We start from the raw sequence: 16,935 nt of genomic DNA on the forward strand, positions 1-16,935 counted from the left end.
AAAATACCAGTGCTCTCCAAAGTCAACTCACAGTTCCTCAAATGTATGCCAGTGTGTGTTTTGTTTTCCAACAGGCCTGAGAGAGAAGGAGCTCCATTCATGTCAGACCCTGTTAATCTCATACCTCCAGCCCAGTCTGTGTGAATGGAACAGTGACTTGGGAAACCACTGCTTTTCTTTCCAGTCAATTCTCAAACACATAAAACCTACCACAGGAGAGCCAAACACATTCAAACAATAACAGGCAATTTTGCCAATTACAGAAACTACTTATGGCAATAAGAAGGGAACTTTTCATCCAACTCTGATTTTGGGTGTTGGAAAATTAAGAATGATTTCTTGATGTTTCCTTCATCCGTTTCTGCCAATAGCCTTCTGAATCCTGACAGTTTTTGTCATATATTATCCAAATGACTGGAGCAATTCTTGATTTAAGGACTTAAAGATTTAGGAATTTAAGAACAAAAATGTAACAGCAAAGCAAGCAAAATGTAGTAACAGAGCTCTGAGGCTGTACAGTTCCAACATGTTATAGATGAAAATTATTTTATTTAATGGACATCCAAAGAGTAGGACCAAGCCCAGAGCTTTTCATAGGTCAGTCTCTGAGATCAAGATAAGATCTTTCAAACAAAGCAAAGCTCCCATTAACTTAATGGCAACTCAATAGCAGTTGTGACTGCCTGAGTTTAATAGGAACTACTAATCCAATATATTCTTCAGATCTAGAAAATGGTTACTTCCAAGACTTTGGGATTGTTTTATCCACATGCCTTATCCTACATGTTAAAATCTCACTAAACCTAAAGAATATTACTGCTACAGAAATAATACCTCTACTTTTGAGAACTTCTCAGGAATTGTGTGCAAATCCTTTTTTCTGATTCAGATCTCCAGTAAGACATGATTGGTATTGTCTCCTGTAAACTTTAACATAGTCTATAAATTGTGCCATCAGTATCACAGAGTTATTTCTGTAGCCAAGTCAGCAGTACTATCTGTGCTTCTAGACCACCTGTGCCTCAGTAATATGGTGCTGGTATGGAAAAACCATTTCCACCTGGGAAAATGTGGCCTCTGACTCATACAGAGATGGAAATATGGAATAAAAAAGCAAGAGATCTTTATATTCCATTCGAACAGACTGAGTATACTTTCACTGAAGTCTCAATGTGGAAACTAATCTCTTCATTTCCAAATGACTTTTGTTAAGAATTTTGTGAATTTTTATTTTTAAGTATATTATTTGTAGCTCAACAGGGCATTGCTAGCTCACAGTGCTCCTGTAGCAGCAGCTGCTCAATCACACCTTTTCACAGAGGAAGGGACAATTTATGTCACTGTTGCATCCAAGAAGCACAATATGGATGCCATGTCAGAAGACTTGCACAGGTAAAAACTTTGAGAAATAAGTCCTGGCTTTCATTCTGCTACCCCACAGGCCTCCAATTTCTTCTAGACTGATCACAATGGCAATTTGTAGATGTGATTAGGCACCCAAAGAAAAGGTTCTTTTTAATTCATGCAAATCATGTAAAAGTAGAGGGCTCAAAAATGCTGGATGGCATGATCCATTTGATTAATTCTCCCACTGTAATAAAAGTGCTATTCTGGAATTTTACCACATATATATACAAATACATTTTTTGTTCTTGTTGGTTTTTTGGGTTTTTTTGTTTGTTTGTTTGTTTGTAAGAGCAAAATTAACTGTTTTTTGAATTGACACTATGTAAAAATAACAATTACTTGTATGGTGGAGATCTGTGGAAAATTGGTTTGGTATAAAAAATACTGGAACATTTCCCAGTGGTGGGAAAAAAAATGTTATATATAATATAAATTATGGTATTGACATGGGACTCTTCAGATAAGATTATATAGCTTCATTTCTCAAGAAGTCACAGTTGTCTTAAAGTCTCATCTGGGGCTCCACGGAAATCACAGTACTTCTGGTCGTGCTTGAAGTACTGTGTGCCAAAAAGAAAGAATGCAGGAAAGGACTGATCAGAGCAGAAAGTAACCAGCTTTTCTGTGACAGCAAAAGGCAGTTGTAAATTGAAGAGAACTTACTATTACAGTTGGCTTATTCTACAAAGCACAAGAATTTCATATTCTTCATAATTTGCCCTGGATGTTCACATTCATCTAACTGTTTCTGAAAACCTAGTAAACTTTCAGTCTCCACAACATCTGTGCCAATGAGTTCTTCAGATCAATCATCTGCTATGTAATTTTTACTGTGTTGACTCTTGATCCCTGCTTTCAAAGAAGTGTCCAATATATTTTCACTAATTTCTTCCCTAAACTTTTGCCAGGCCTTTCCTTGCTCATTGCCTCTTGAAGTTTACAAGTCTGAAATCTTACAGCTACACCAAGCTGGTTTTTGGTAGCTCAGTTTGAGTTTGCAGAAGTTCCTTTTCTGGTTTGTGTGAATTGTCTGTCAGAATAAAAATGAATCATGAACAAAAATGAATCGTGTCAGTTTGTGTTCAAGGCCTCAGTAAATTTACAGTCAGTGGGTCACTTCAGACCAGAACTGGAATAAGAACTACTATATAGTTTATGTGGAAAACCAGGTCAAAGTCTTGCCTGAAGCTAGCATAACACTATAGTACAGTCCAGCCCCTTCATATATATATAAAACTCCTGCCTTTTATGAATAATTATTTCCAACAGTATATTTTAATTACCAACACTTGCAAATAAAGCATGAATCTCTGTGGACAAGAGATAATCAGAAAAAATAGGACATGCTTTCCAAAAAGCTTTCTGCAAGCTCCTTACCAGTCTAGTACCAAAAGAAAGTGCAAAAAACACCTAGGAGATTGATAAATGGTAAAGAAGAAAAGCTCTGAACAAATAACTAAAGACAGATAGAATTCTAGGAGCATCAGGCAGGAAAAGAGTGATGAGGAGAAGTACTTTCAGCAAAGCAATGAACAAGAAGGGAAATAACAGGACTGGGGCACCAAGATGAGTCTGTTTTGTGAGCTGGGCAACATAAATTGAGTGGGACCATTCTGACAGAAACTTGGTATTTCTCAAATGTGGAAGCTATTTGTGGACTTAAAGAATACCTGTTTCCGAGTTGGAATTGGGAAATATTTAGCTTAGGAAACCTTTCATGTTTTTTCTCTTTTGCCTTCTGCAAAGTCCCATCAGGGCACATCTTCCTCTCAGCACCAGAAATAACATTCTGCATGACATCTGCCATTTTCTGTAGATGGCATCACTTAAGTGTCCTGCTTGACTCTGACCCACAGCCTTCAGGTCTAGACCACTATTCTCAAATCTACAGCAAAGAGTATTGAGCGAGTGCTTGGTGACCTGTATCTTAACCACAGGCAGAGGTGTTTATTGTGGCTAGTACAATACAGGCTTTTGTAGAGGCTCACTGCGTCCCTGCCATGCTCACCCTACAGTAATCAGCTGCTCTAGGTGGGTGGCCCTAAAACTTCCAGGGACCTTGTGTCAGTAGCTAGGGAAAGCTCAGGTCTCCTAGCTTCAATATGAAGGCTTTTAGTTGCATTATAGCTGGCAGGAGAACTTCTTGCTCTGGCTACAGCAAGATGGGCTGAACATTCTTCTGCCCCTTACGAGGCAGGGAGACAATTGCAGTGCATTGGGCAGCTCAGCAGTCAAGGAGTTTTAAAGCCAGGATTGAGTGGGAACTGACAGAAATGGAAGGAAGGAGAAGCTTGTATGATTATTAGGATTATTAGAGCCTGCCCCTTCTGAATCTAAGCACGTGCCTAAGAAAACTCTGCCATCTGTACTTTAAGCTCATAGGAGATAAGCAGAGGAAAAAGGGGTTTTATCACATGTGCTGCAAAGCCTTTGTAATGAATGAAAACAAACTGTGGTACTGACTTTGTCTATGAAAAACAGCAAGTTCTCAACCATGCCAATATTTTGTCAAAAAATATTGAATGAATTAGTGACCGTAACGTTTTCTAATGGCTTCCAAACAGCAGAACAGACTTTGGCATAAACAAAAATCCTCTTTCTTTATTAAATCCATATATGGGAAGTTTCAGTGCAGAGGGAATTCTTAGCATCAGAGTCATGAGGCTGGACCTTTGCAGCAAGAGAAACTTTGGTATCAGATAAGGCAAAAAATACAAAATTGTCATTCCACAATTCAGGTCTCACCTTAAGGCCAACTGGAGTTGCTAAATGGGTAGCAATAAGGTTTCATTTATGGAAAGCAGATGAATGTTTACACATGGTATAGTAACTGTATAGATAAGGATTTTGTTCCCCAGCCCTCTAAGGTAAGTTTGCAGGGGTCTCTAATTTGGCTTCAGTCTTCCTTAGTCAGTCAAAATACATGCAGTAATTCACATGGAGATTTGATCTTCTGAGCTGATTTCCAAGTGACTTTCTTCCATCTTGAAAGTAGCACTCAATGGCCTCCAGTGTTAATCATCTCTCCAAGAATATTTTAGGTTTGTTAATTCTGAGGATTCCATTCAAGACAAGAAACATATAATTGTCCCTATTCTTTCTTCCACCCTAATCTCTCTACAGAAGACAACTTCCTTCCCAATTCAGTTACTCAGTTGTATGGTTGTCTCCTCTCAAAAAACAGCTATCGATCTTCTAAAAGTACAGCTCAGGTATGCTTCAGTCCCTTTAAACTTTTCTCTCACTTTGATTGGTGCTTTTTTTATCTCCAGCTTTGGCAAGGCCTGCAATCCCAGATGAGGAAATAGCTCATCTTGAAATGAACTTCATATTTTGGACACAGGACAGGATAGATACCTAGAGGAAAAACTACACCTGCTCTGAGTATAGCTCAGAGCATGGGAGATTTAATTTGCACTTCTAAAATATTCTGAAATATCAAAACAAAGACAATAATTCAAAGCAGTTTTTTTTAACTTGAAGCTGTACAAGGTGACCAGTACCAAATGTCTTACAACCATTATACAGCATATCAATACCTAACATTTTTTTTGGGTGCTTACAGGACTTTGCTAAAATTAGCTATTAGAAAACAAATTTCGCATGTTAAATGTCTGCCAGAGAATTATTATTTTATTTTACACATTGTGCTGCAAAAGATTTGAGGTTTCCAACAACGAAATTAGTGAGAGAGATTGCTTGTGCATGTTAAATATATTCTTACGACTCTTTTTTCAGAAAGTTCTGCTGAAAATAAATTTGAAATACACTGAGTTTCTCATGTCAGAGATAAACCTTATCTTTCTCCCTAAACCAATCAAAAGTTGGCCAAACCCAAAGTCATTGGAGGCAAAAATAAAGGTTTGCCTACACACAATAATGAGGTAGAACTGTGGTGAGTGTATTTCAAATGAGGGATTCAGGAGCTGGCCAAAATTGCTGGTTTATTCTACTGGCAAAAACATCAAATCCGAGATTAAGGGAAACATTCCCCTTTTATCTACAGGGCTTAATTGTGCCCAGATGTCATGGGACATAGAATCATAGACTTATAAAACTATAGGATCATTTTGGTTGAAAAAGACCTTAAAGATCAGCAAGTCCAATCATAAACCTAAATCTGCCAATTCCAACTCTAAACCATGTCTCTAAACTACCACATCCACATATGAAAATAGCCTGACTCAAATAAAAAGAGAAAATCATACATGGAACTAGAAATACCCCAAGAGACAAGGACATGTGGGCAAGGAAATTAGGACAATGAGGAGAAAAGTGATGATGGTGTGATAATGATGATGATGATGATGATCATGATATAGGAAAGGGAAGCCAGAGCAAATCTGACTCTTGGAGTGATAAACAAGCAAGAAGTACCAGTAACCAAATTTTCCACAAATCACTGTTTCTTTCATGTCAGTAAGCATTCTCAAACTACTCTATCTGTTTGGTGGATAGAGCTTTGGGCACTACTGGCTTGTTTTGTTCAGGTTTTGTCCTTATTACAGTTGTTTAAAAAAATTGCCAAAGACATTTGGAAGACTACATGTAGTCTCCAAGGGCTGCAGAGCCAACTGTCATGGAAGGATTCTGAGGCTCAGTTCAGACCTCTGCTTGCCCACCTCTGTCTTTCTTTGCTGTATGCTCCTAGAACTTCTTTCAGGAAGGAATCAGTATTTCCCTGAAGGAACTGGAATGAGCACAACAGTGAAAATTCCAGTAAACAGGATGCAGCTGGCTTCAACTGTGTTGGCATCTAAATTTTAAATTAAAGAAAAGCAAACTTAAGCCAGGTAAAAGAGTCTGCTAGTTCCTCTCCTCTTTCCCCAGCTACATGCAGTAGGAGTGCTATACATGTAAGAAGCCACAGAATCGGAGATTCAAATAGAATCCAAGATATTAAAACCAATCATTTCTAATTGTTCTGATGCCAAAAATAGCAAAGAATCAGTTGCATGCTTTGGTTTTAAAAAAGTAGTAGACACTCCCAAGTGTTAGGTTTTTTTCTTTAAGGTGTGTTTATCCTTCTGTTTTCTATTCCATGGAGCTCTGGTATTCCTGACCTGTTCATGGTATCTTTATGGTCACATTTTCAGCATTTGCTGTGGAAGTGTCCTAGCATACATACTGCCCTGCGCTCACATATGGTCAGCCTGAACCCTGGATATGCAGACACCTGATCTGTTTTCTAGAAACTTGTTACTTGGACAAGATTCTGACAAACTGGAATGTCGGCCTACGTTTTTTGGCAGAGCGCCTCCGTTTTCTGTATCCATAAGAGGCCTTACTTTCCCAAGCTCCTTGTCCCACTGGTAGTTTTATAAAAAAGCTCAGCATGTCTCTGGAAGTTCACAAAGCCTTCTTCATTCATAAACAAGTTGCTTGCGAGCCCATGAACAGAATGGCTCTATCCGTGACGTCTGATTGACCTTCAAGAACTGCACACATGACAGAAAAAATAATAATAATAAAAAAGGGGGCAGAGAGTTTAAGGAAATAGACAAATGAAGAACAAGGGACCCATCAGTGTGTTAGTAATGTGGTGAATGCAAGAATTAAAGATATAAATATCATGACGGTCTGTATTTGCATTGCCACAGTCTGTTTAAAAGAAAGAGCCCCAGAGCTAGGAACCGATGCCTCCTGCATCCCTAATGGCTTCTATATAAAAATTGTCATTTTCTTTGTATGATTAAAATAAAGAGCATCGGCAAAATAAACTCTCCCTTCCTACGTTTCTTTTAATGACTCTACTGCTGATAGAAGATGCCAGTTTAACAAGTCTGCAGACAGAGGCCTTCTGTCTGCAGAATAGGTACAAGACAAGCCATGGCAGAGAGAGGGTCTCTGCCACACACGCAGCTGCCTCAGACCAGCAAAGACCACCCCAAGAGGGAAAGGAGCATTCAGTCCTTGGCCTCCTCAGCAGCAGCCTGGGAGCCAATTGGTGTCCTTTGCCAGAGAAGTTCCAGGCGGTCTGAAGTCTGAGCACTTGTCACTAGCCTGAAGTTAACAGTTCGTTTAGCTTCATTTTCTCCTGGGTGCTACTGACAGCTGCTCCTGAGAATGCTCGGCATGTCATTGCTGGTCTCTACCATATGGGTCATTCATGCAATTGCCATTTCTAGTTATTCCATTAGTCACCATTCCCTGTCATCTCCCTATTTTATCCTCTCTGGCAAGCTTGCTTGTTCTCTGACTCCTACACAGTGAAATTTTTGTCCTTTTTCCTTTCCATTTCGCACTTTTCTTATCCTCCAGTGCTGCCTTTCCAGTAGAATCCCAACAGAACAGCAAGGACTTCTTGGCTTTAAGCAGCTAACAGCTGACCATTGCCTTCTTTCTTCTTCTCTGAATTCTGTGCCCACACATTTCTAACTGCATATTTTGAAAGTCAGAACTTCTAATTTCTTTCACCTCTGCAGTGCAAAGCTTCTGATGGCAGAGGGTAACTCAGCCACCTCCCAAGTACTGTGGGAGTACCTATCAGCTTTGTGAGTATAGGAGAAGAGAGATAAATGTTCTCTCTTCTCTCCCACAGGATCTCATCTGTTACTGTGCCAGAAATGAAGCTATGAACTTTCATTTAGTGCTAAATCTCAACTTAAAAGACCAGCAGTGGAACAGATTTCTAATCAGACTAAGGGTGAACACAAGCAAGGATCAGGGGCTGTCCCTTATCATAATACATTAACTTCTGCACCAACTGCTGAGTTTCCAACTGAATTTAATAAAATCATCATTTTAGGTAGCATAACTTATAGTTTTCCATCAAGATGCCTGCCAGTGAATCAGCCATGGAAACTAAATCAGGCTTTATTACTCTAGAAGCAGCTATTCCAGTTTAAGTGATGTTAGCAAGGTTCTGTATATGAAATGCTGACAATTTCCTAAGCTGTGAGTGTTCTGTGGGTAACCAAGAACTTTCACCTTTAGGAAAGTGAATCTAAACTATCTCAGCAGTGTGCTCATCTGAAGCAAGATGTGCTCATCTGTAAGCTCTGAAGGCTATAGGCAAGGTCAGGTAGCAAGTCAGTGAAAGTGAGGTTGGTGGATACCTTGCCATGACTCAGACCATGGCCTTTGGTGCTTTGCCAGCCTGAGCTCTAGAACTGTAGGCACAGTAAATTTCCCTAAATTGCCCTTCAGGAAAACTTGCTGTTACTGAGATTCAGCCAGTGTGTGGCTGGTCTAAGAGGGCTAACACAAGATTGAATGTGTTCTTTGGTGCTACTCTCAACAGTCTATTCCATGGTACTGTCACAGGATGGCCTGTACTGTACTGTACTGTAACAGGATGGCCACATCTGAACTCTTCATTGCTAACTCCTAACTCTTAAACCACTCATGAACTGTTAGGAGAACTCCAGCTGATGGAAGCAAAACTATGACAAGAAGTTTTCCAAAAATCCACTAGCACAGAGCACAGTTCTGATGCTGAGGAACACTTCCTGGCAATGTGCACGAGTAGATGAAACCTTCAGGGATCATTTTTATTGCTATCTTCTCCGGGGTCAGGCACCATTGGTAAAAATGTCTGAAAGTTTTCCAGCTGTAGACGTGGCTCCCAAGTATTTGAACATGTTCCCTTTACTGTTAAGAGATTTCTATATGACATAAGAATATTAAACTTTTCAGGCTACACCTAAAAGAAACAACCAGGTGTTTATCCCAATCCTTGTCTTTGGTTCAAGACTAACTAGCTTCATGCAGGTGTTCATAGGTAGCTTATCTTTGTTTACAGACATTGATATTTTATCAATAAAAATTAAGACACTCTCAACCAAAAAATACAGTTATTAATTTTTCAGCAGACTTATTTTCTCTGAATCTATACTAAGATTGATGGGATTTTTGGATGCAAGTTGAAAGCAATTTAGAACAAGAAGCATAAAAACAGACCTTTAATCAGGAAAAGAAAATCAGATTTTCGGATTAGTTACAATATTTCACAAATTCATTTATATCTGCACTAGAACGAAATTTAAATATTCGAAGGTGTACAAAAATTGGAAGCACTAAGGCAACTGCATAGACGAAGAATATTGTTGGAAGCTGGGAAATGGAAAAAGAATAAATTTGCAAAGGAAGCAATAATATATCATCAGTATCTGTAGATCTTTAGGAAGTTAACATGGAGGTGTAGATCATCACACATCTAGTATAGCAACTTTTCTGGTACACCACTCAAAAAGACTTCTCATTCTTTCCAACCTCACAAAAAACCATCAGAAGTTTTATATTCATTCTACAAGCATCTTTTGGTTGTAATGATCCATCACCCACTGCCTCAGAGTCACTGAGTTTTATGGTCTTGTCTTTAGAATACTAAAAATGCTATGTAGTTCCATATGCACTGAAACAGGCAAAGACTGTGCTTGATTTTTGTATCAGATTTTTACCATCTCAGTTTGTGGAGATGCAGTAAAACTGTTCCCCAAGACACTGGAAAGAAGGATTCTGTGTTCAGAAATGTGCCTAAACTGAAATGTTTGAGACCTCAGTAAGCACAGACAAAATTGATTGGCACTCTGACATGGTCACAGTTTTCCCTTTGCGTATTTGTGAGCAGAACATGTACATTACTACATCCAAGTCAGAACACAAATAGAAAGACAGGAAAAGAGCTGTCTTAAAGGTGTTTTCCAACCTAAATAATTCTATGATTCTATCTTAATGAGGATTTCAAAACTCATTAAGGTCAGATTTTATGAACATCTTAAAATACTATATTTGGTAAGAACTTCAGTTCTCCAGCTATAAAGTGTATTGTTCTGCTTTAAGTGATTGGTTTTTTTTAATAACAAAACATATTTCAATTATTTTCTATTGTTCAGTTCTCTTTCTAAAACCTGGGCTTTGACATCTACCTATTGGAACTATCTTAGCTGTTGGGGAACAAAGTCCAGACATGCATCTGTTTTTCCCAGATGTTCAGCAGTAAGAGCCCTACAAATTTTAGCAGCTTCAGCATCAGCTTTCTAACTCTGATGTTTTCTAACAGGGGTTATATATACATCTGCTCCAATGTTAGCTTCCTATATCTCCTTCTCTAACCCCTTTCCTCCCTCTCCTGGACAATGAGAAAAAAAACACAAAGGTCATGAACCTAACTGCAAGCATCTCTTCCTGCTTCTTGTGTGGTTTTCACCCTGACCTTGATACTCTTTTCTGTTTCCCTAGTGGCACCTTTGGACCCCCTTATGCTTCCTTAAGAACAGGAACAGCAGAAAGAGGGAAAGAAACTCTGGCAATTAGAAACATACCCTGAGATTTCCTGCTTCTAATGTCTATTGCAAAGAGGCTGCTGCTTCTCAGTTAACAGAGAGTAAAACAAGAGAAAATTAATGAGTTTAGCAAATTGAGGACAAATTGAATAAAAGGGGTCAAATTCATCCCTGATGTATTTTATTGGAAGGCAACAGATGGGTCAATTTATCTTGATATTTTAACTATTTTTTTAAGTAGACAAGTGAGGACTGGGGGGGGGTTGTTGTTGTTTTGGTGGTAGTCTTTTTTCTTAACCATGTGGTATTTGCAACCTAAACTACTTCATTAATCTTCTGAGACTAAGTATTGTTAATATGTTCATGTAACCAATGTGATAGTAGAAAGAAACAAATTATTAAATGGCTGACTTATTCTCACTATGGAATGAAACAGGCACTGAATAGAGGCATGACCTGATACGGGTCATTTTTTCTCTGTGTGCCTTTGGATATCATCAGTCTAGATCATTCCCTTAACACAAATTCTTCAATACAGATACCATCTCTTCACTATGCTTAAGTAGTTATTTTTAATCCTTACTGACTTGGCCTAAGTGAATATTTATTGCAGTGAAATGTTTTCATGGTTGGATTACCACAAAACTATAACAAGGACTCTTCCACAGTACTCAGGTGCAAAAAAGTGCTATGTACTACATTCAGTGCTAAGAGGTGTTGACAACACTGTCACCTAAAAGATTTACTTGGCCTTGGGGAGAGAAACATTTTTGGCATGAAATTGTTTCCAGTGAATAAAATACTAATTTTCATTAACCACATTTAAACTGTAAATTTACTATTACATAAGTCACATGTAAATGAAAAGTCTTAAATCAGGTGTGGAATGTACTTGCAGACAAACACTTCTTGGTAATAAATTTATACGAAGCAGCAATTGCCCTGCTGTGGCCTAGGTGGAGCATTTGCAAGTGCTGCACAAAGAACTGGCTATTCACATGGTTCTGGCACTCCTTCCTAGTTTCCTGCTGCTAAATTACATTAAGAGACTCAAAACATACTTTCTTAATATCCCTCCCCCCTGCAGGGAATTACTGTGGTTGCCACAAGAAAGTTACTTGATCATGATGGGGCAGGAAAAGGGCTTGGTACAATCCTGAACAACTGATCCATGTAACCATCTCTGGGGTCTCAATTCAGCCTCCTGTCTCTACTCAGCAAAATACATGGCCTCTCTATTTTCCTTACATAAGAGGTTAGGTAAGATGGACTGAAATGAGAACTAACACATTTTAAATTCTCCCAGTGATGTCAGTGGAGTGTTGGAGGTTACCACAGGCTGTACAACTGTGTAACTGGCGTTATAGACAGCAAGCTCTGCAGAGCATTGACTGCTTTTATGATTTTCTTTTTCTAAAATACTTCTTATCACTAGGGGCTGAATTTTAACTGTGACTCCTACAGTGCTACTGTAATATAGCATGACATTGGCATACAAATACAGACATATTAAAAGATGAAAAGAGAAAGCCACAGTATTCCAACAGTTTCATCACTGAACTGTTGTGATGCCAGCCAGTGATCTGACATCTCGTTCAAATTAAGTCATTTCTCTGTTTCTGGGTCCCAGCTTACCAGTGTCCAGTTTTCATACTCAACATTCTTAAAATTTGTTGGTTTTAATTCGTGACAGTACATGCAGCAGAATTGACCCAGAAAGGGCTACTCAATGAATTAATACATGAAAATGTGGCTATATGCCTGTTTCTGAAATTGCTGATCGCATAGTTACCTCTGAAATGAACACTCCTGAAAGAATATTGAAAATTATGGGTAAATAATACCCAAACCTCCATTTGGGTTATGTTTTCTGACTCAAATGCACTTGCCAAATTTTTGTATTTCACTAATTATAAACAAGTCACTTTAAATCCATATCACAAGCCAGGCATTTTGCTTAGTGATGTTCACAGTAATTCCCAAACCTGTGATTCACTAAACTGTTGGAAATGGCATATTTTGATCAGATGGATCAAGTTTATCTTTGGATCAATCTTAATTTCTATTTTAAGTTAAATTATCTTAATTTAAAGACCTTAATTTAAATAATAATGAGGACTTTATCAAGCAAAATATCTTCATGGATTGCAGGTGTGTGCTTGTATAAATAGACATATTTCTTGCAACAAAATGCCTGGGAATTCTGACATAGAGTAATGACATTTTTAAGGATTGTCTTCTGAAAACATGGACACTCAATCTGTGCTACTGCCATCTGAGCTTTTATGCATCAGCTACTGTTCTGTCAGTAGCAACTGACAGTACTGGAGCACAAAGGACAAAAATGTGAGTTTTCAACCTTTGACCTGTCTGTGCTCTCTCAAATTATCTTTGCCCCGGTTACTTACATTGATCTCAGCTGGTAGAACCTCCTGAGCATTTTGTGCATCTCAGTACACGATTCACACAGATTATCCTTCCCACTGTATCTCAAGTCAGATGTGTGCAAAGCAAAGCAGCTATGTCTGTTTTGCCCTGAGTCAGAACTGCTCCTTGCAAATCTCTCTATGGTAGCTCTCCCAGTTGCTAACTTGTATAAGCACACCATGCTTTGCATAAATTCCTTGTATTCTGGGACTTCTGCTGTCAGACTTGAGCATGCTTTCCTTGTTCATGGTGTTCTTTAAATTTTTTTCCATGTACTATATTGGCAGACAGAGATGAGGAATAGAATACTCTAATCCCATTCTGTTATTTTTATCTGATGGAGAGAACAAGCATATGCTTTTCACAGATGAGGCTAGAGAACAACAAAGGCATTACTCAGAGGCTGTCTCAGAGGTTGAAGTAGTGCCTCTCATATTGCTGCTATTGGAATCTGGCAAAGATGTGAAATAGCCAATACCTGCATCATATTGTCACAAATCCCAAGATCTCTCCTCAGCTCTGATAGTTCTTGATCCTAAGTTCCCAAAGTAGTTTCAGGGAATTCAAATCTGCCCATTTCTAAAATATATCCATTGATATTTACTTACATTACAGGTAAGTATGGCACATGGTACAATGCTTAACTGAGTAACATTTGGAAAATTCTTTGAGGTCCTTGATTTATAAGCAAATTTGATGCTTCTAACTGGGCGTAGCTGCAACCTACCAACCTCTGTTTGGACCAAACTCAAGACAAACCAGCCTACTAGCTGCTAGGACAGGCATTTGCCGGTTTCCAACAAATTTCTGTTGCTCAGACTCCTCTGTGCTGGTTCTGAGTCTCCTCACTCTTGCTTCATTCTCTACAGACCACAGAACTGAGGTTCAGGAGGGTTTGCACTGGCCTATCCTCCCCACACGACTTGAAAACAGTAATAAGGTCTGTGTTCCTGCTTGGTTGCATAAGCAGAACATAAAAAAGAAAAAAGGAGTTGGATCTAATAGGATTTTCAAATTAATTTAATTAATTTGATTTCTTCTGAAATCCTTTATTCAAACTTTTCACATATCAGAACAAAAATGCTTAAATTGTTTTGTAAATCATGCTTAGTTGGAAGCTTTTCAAAACAAAGGCATTTTTTGGACTTAATCAAAAAGCAAGGTACCCCAAAATGACATTTAGCAGATCTAGATGTTGACTTGTCTATTAACAACAGATTGCCATATGCCTATGGAACTGAAAGCCAGATTTCTCAATTCTGCTTCATCAAGGTACTGTGTCATAAAATGTGAGGAACTTGATATTAATGTACCAAGGGTCACTGTTACTGTGACAGAATCAGCAGCTTTATTGAAAGCACCCACTGTGGCTGCACAGAGTTAAATCTAAGCGTTAATTTACACACACACATTCTGGTATCTTTTCATGGAAGGTTTCATGCAAATCATCAGGGCTGAGCTCTAAAGAGCCAATTTGGCCTCCGTTAGGAAGTCTTACTGAGTTTTACAGTGCAGCTTTGGATATGTGTGTGCGTGTGCGTGTGTGTGTGTGTGTGTGTGTATGTGTGAGACAGACCAAGAGACGCTATCTCTGATTGATTTGGTCTGGTACCCTGCTACAGATGTATATGATCGTGCACATAGAAAGCCATGAATGTCTGCATATAAATATAGATATTACATGGCTATATATGAATTATTTAAGTTCAAGTAAAAATAATTTTACTCACAGTGAAGCTAATAAAGACAGAAGAAAATACTTTTTTATGACATTTTTATATTAATAAAGCTTATTAATTAATGAAAAGAGCCTTTTCACAGAAAGTTATAAAAAAGATGTTGCTTTCTGTATTAAAAGTCATACAATTACTTTCGTGTGACGTACTTTGTAGGAGAGATGTATCAGGAAATCCAAAAGAAACTACTCACCCATTTCTGTCCAAGCAACACAGCGTGTTGCCCCTTGCCATGTGAATGAAAAGAAGCTGCATCAGTGTGCAGCCCACCACTTCATCATGAATACAGCTGCAGCTCACCAGGGATTGCACAATACTTTGTGAAAGAGTGATAATTTGTAGCAGGAATTCTATGGTTGGTTTATGTAGGAAGTTGGGCGAGATAAATACAGTGATTTCTTCTAACTTTAAAAAAATAAAAAATAACACACTGGGAATTCATACTTCTCAGCTTATAAATTAAGACATGGCCGCACAAAGAAGGAAGGTGATTGCTTGGACTCATGTAACAGGCCTGCAGGAGGTGGCTAACTAAAATCTCAGTGTCATGATTCCTATCTGCTAAATCTTGCACCTTGTTTCTTTCAAAGCAAACCATTATGAAATTAACAGTTTTTCATGCAGGGAACAATTGCCTTTACAACAGCTCATCCCAAGCCACATGCTTGATTTTCTCTATTTACCAAGCTTCATAGGCTGATTCACCATTGCTGATTCAGCATACTTCTATACAATGCCAGTTCAACCTTCTGCACTTCATAGGAGTTAACTGTAATTGCAAAGGTGCAACGCCCTGCAACCTCTGCCTTTGGTCTCATTGCAGTACTTCTCCCATCATTACACAGTCAAAAGGACAAGTAACTATGCCGGCCTTCCACAGGAATTTCCATGCAAAGATCCAAATCCATTGTTGAGAAAGTGTAACTCTTTAGAAATTCTATCCTGGAATTCAGTGATGGTCAGTTAAGTGACAGAAACATGCCTTTAGCTGAGTTGCCCCATACGCTACATGGAGCACAGTCTTGATCTAAAACTCACTGATCAAGCTCCTGCATTTGAGATAACGGAGGAATAACGGTATAGATGTTAGGCATGTTAGGCATAAATGGTAGGCATTAATGTTGAGGCCATTTTGTCCCATACAACTTCTGCTAAATAATGCTTAATCTTTTCATATTGTTCTGCAAATAGTTGACTATCACTCTAATTCTCACTTCAGAGCTAACAAAGTCATTTATCTTTTGCAAGAGGAATATGAGTTGAGGAGAGGACAAGATCTCTGGTGGAGGCTGACTCATTGTCTAAGCACTGGCAGAAAAAAAACTGCCATAATGATTTTGACATTCTGCTACAGAACCAAACACCTTATTCCCACAGGATGCTTTGCATCTATCCATAGACAATAGCTATGTGATAACAGCTGAAATGTAGGTTATTCCACAATGCATAATACCCTTATCCAGACAGAAAGAATATCATTTTGCTTACCATACATGCCTCTAGAGTTGAAAATCAATCTGAGTCTCTACAGCACATTCTAGCATTGCTGCTTTTTCAGAAAGAGCTTTCCTCTTCCCCTCCAGCTTCAGCTTGGTACCTATATAACATAGGCATTGTGCCCTGAAAATATAAAACAAAACAAACTTTGAAGTGTCTTTAAACTAACATAACTATTTCATCCTTCTAGCACATGCCTGTGTGTAGATTCCCATTCTGCAACTGATATTTATTGATCTACATTCATATGATCCAAGAAAAGCTTGACTGCATTGCCTTGTGGTAAAATTATAAGGGGAAAAACTGGAATGTGGGGGAGAAGGAAGGAGGAAAGCCAAGCTTTTATAACTCTTTGTAAACCTGGTTTATGTGAGCCTAGCCAACCCAGGGTCTAAATGATCTGTTACAGTTAAGAACTGGATGTGAAAGGCAGCACTGTTGCTGAGCTGCTGGTGCCCCACAGAATCAAAATATTTCTGCTGAGCTACAATTTAAACAGTCATACTCCAAATATGGGAAGCAACCCCTGTGAGGAAGTATGTTTTCCTTCTCAAAGCACTTTACCTTCAGTGAGTAAACATTCCTAAGTGTAATAATAAAAGCACTAAAGTTTAGGTGCATTTTTATTTTGTGTTAATATA

General features: G+C 38.5%; 1 protein-coding gene across 3 annotated transcripts in view; it reads right to left on the minus strand.

Annotated features, from left to right (window-relative positions):
- MAPK8 (mitogen-activated protein kinase 8) overlaps window positions 1–16,412 on the minus strand; it is a 179,974-nt gene extending 163,562 nt beyond the window's left edge. For all 3 annotated transcript variants that reach the window (XM_033066309.2, XM_033066307.2, XM_033066306.2), the window contains exon 1: window positions 16,286–16,412. The gene's annotated coding sequence lies outside the window, so the exon portion shown is untranslated. The remainder of the gene's footprint in view (window positions 1–16,285) is intronic.
- Window positions 16,413–16,935: the final 523 nt, after the last annotated feature.

This window comes from Catharus ustulatus, chromosome 8 (genome assembly GCF_009819885.2).
Source record: "Catharus ustulatus isolate bCatUst1 chromosome 8, bCatUst1.pri.v2, whole genome shotgun sequence".
Lineage (NCBI taxonomy): Eukaryota > Metazoa > Chordata > Aves > Passeriformes > Turdidae > Catharus > Catharus ustulatus.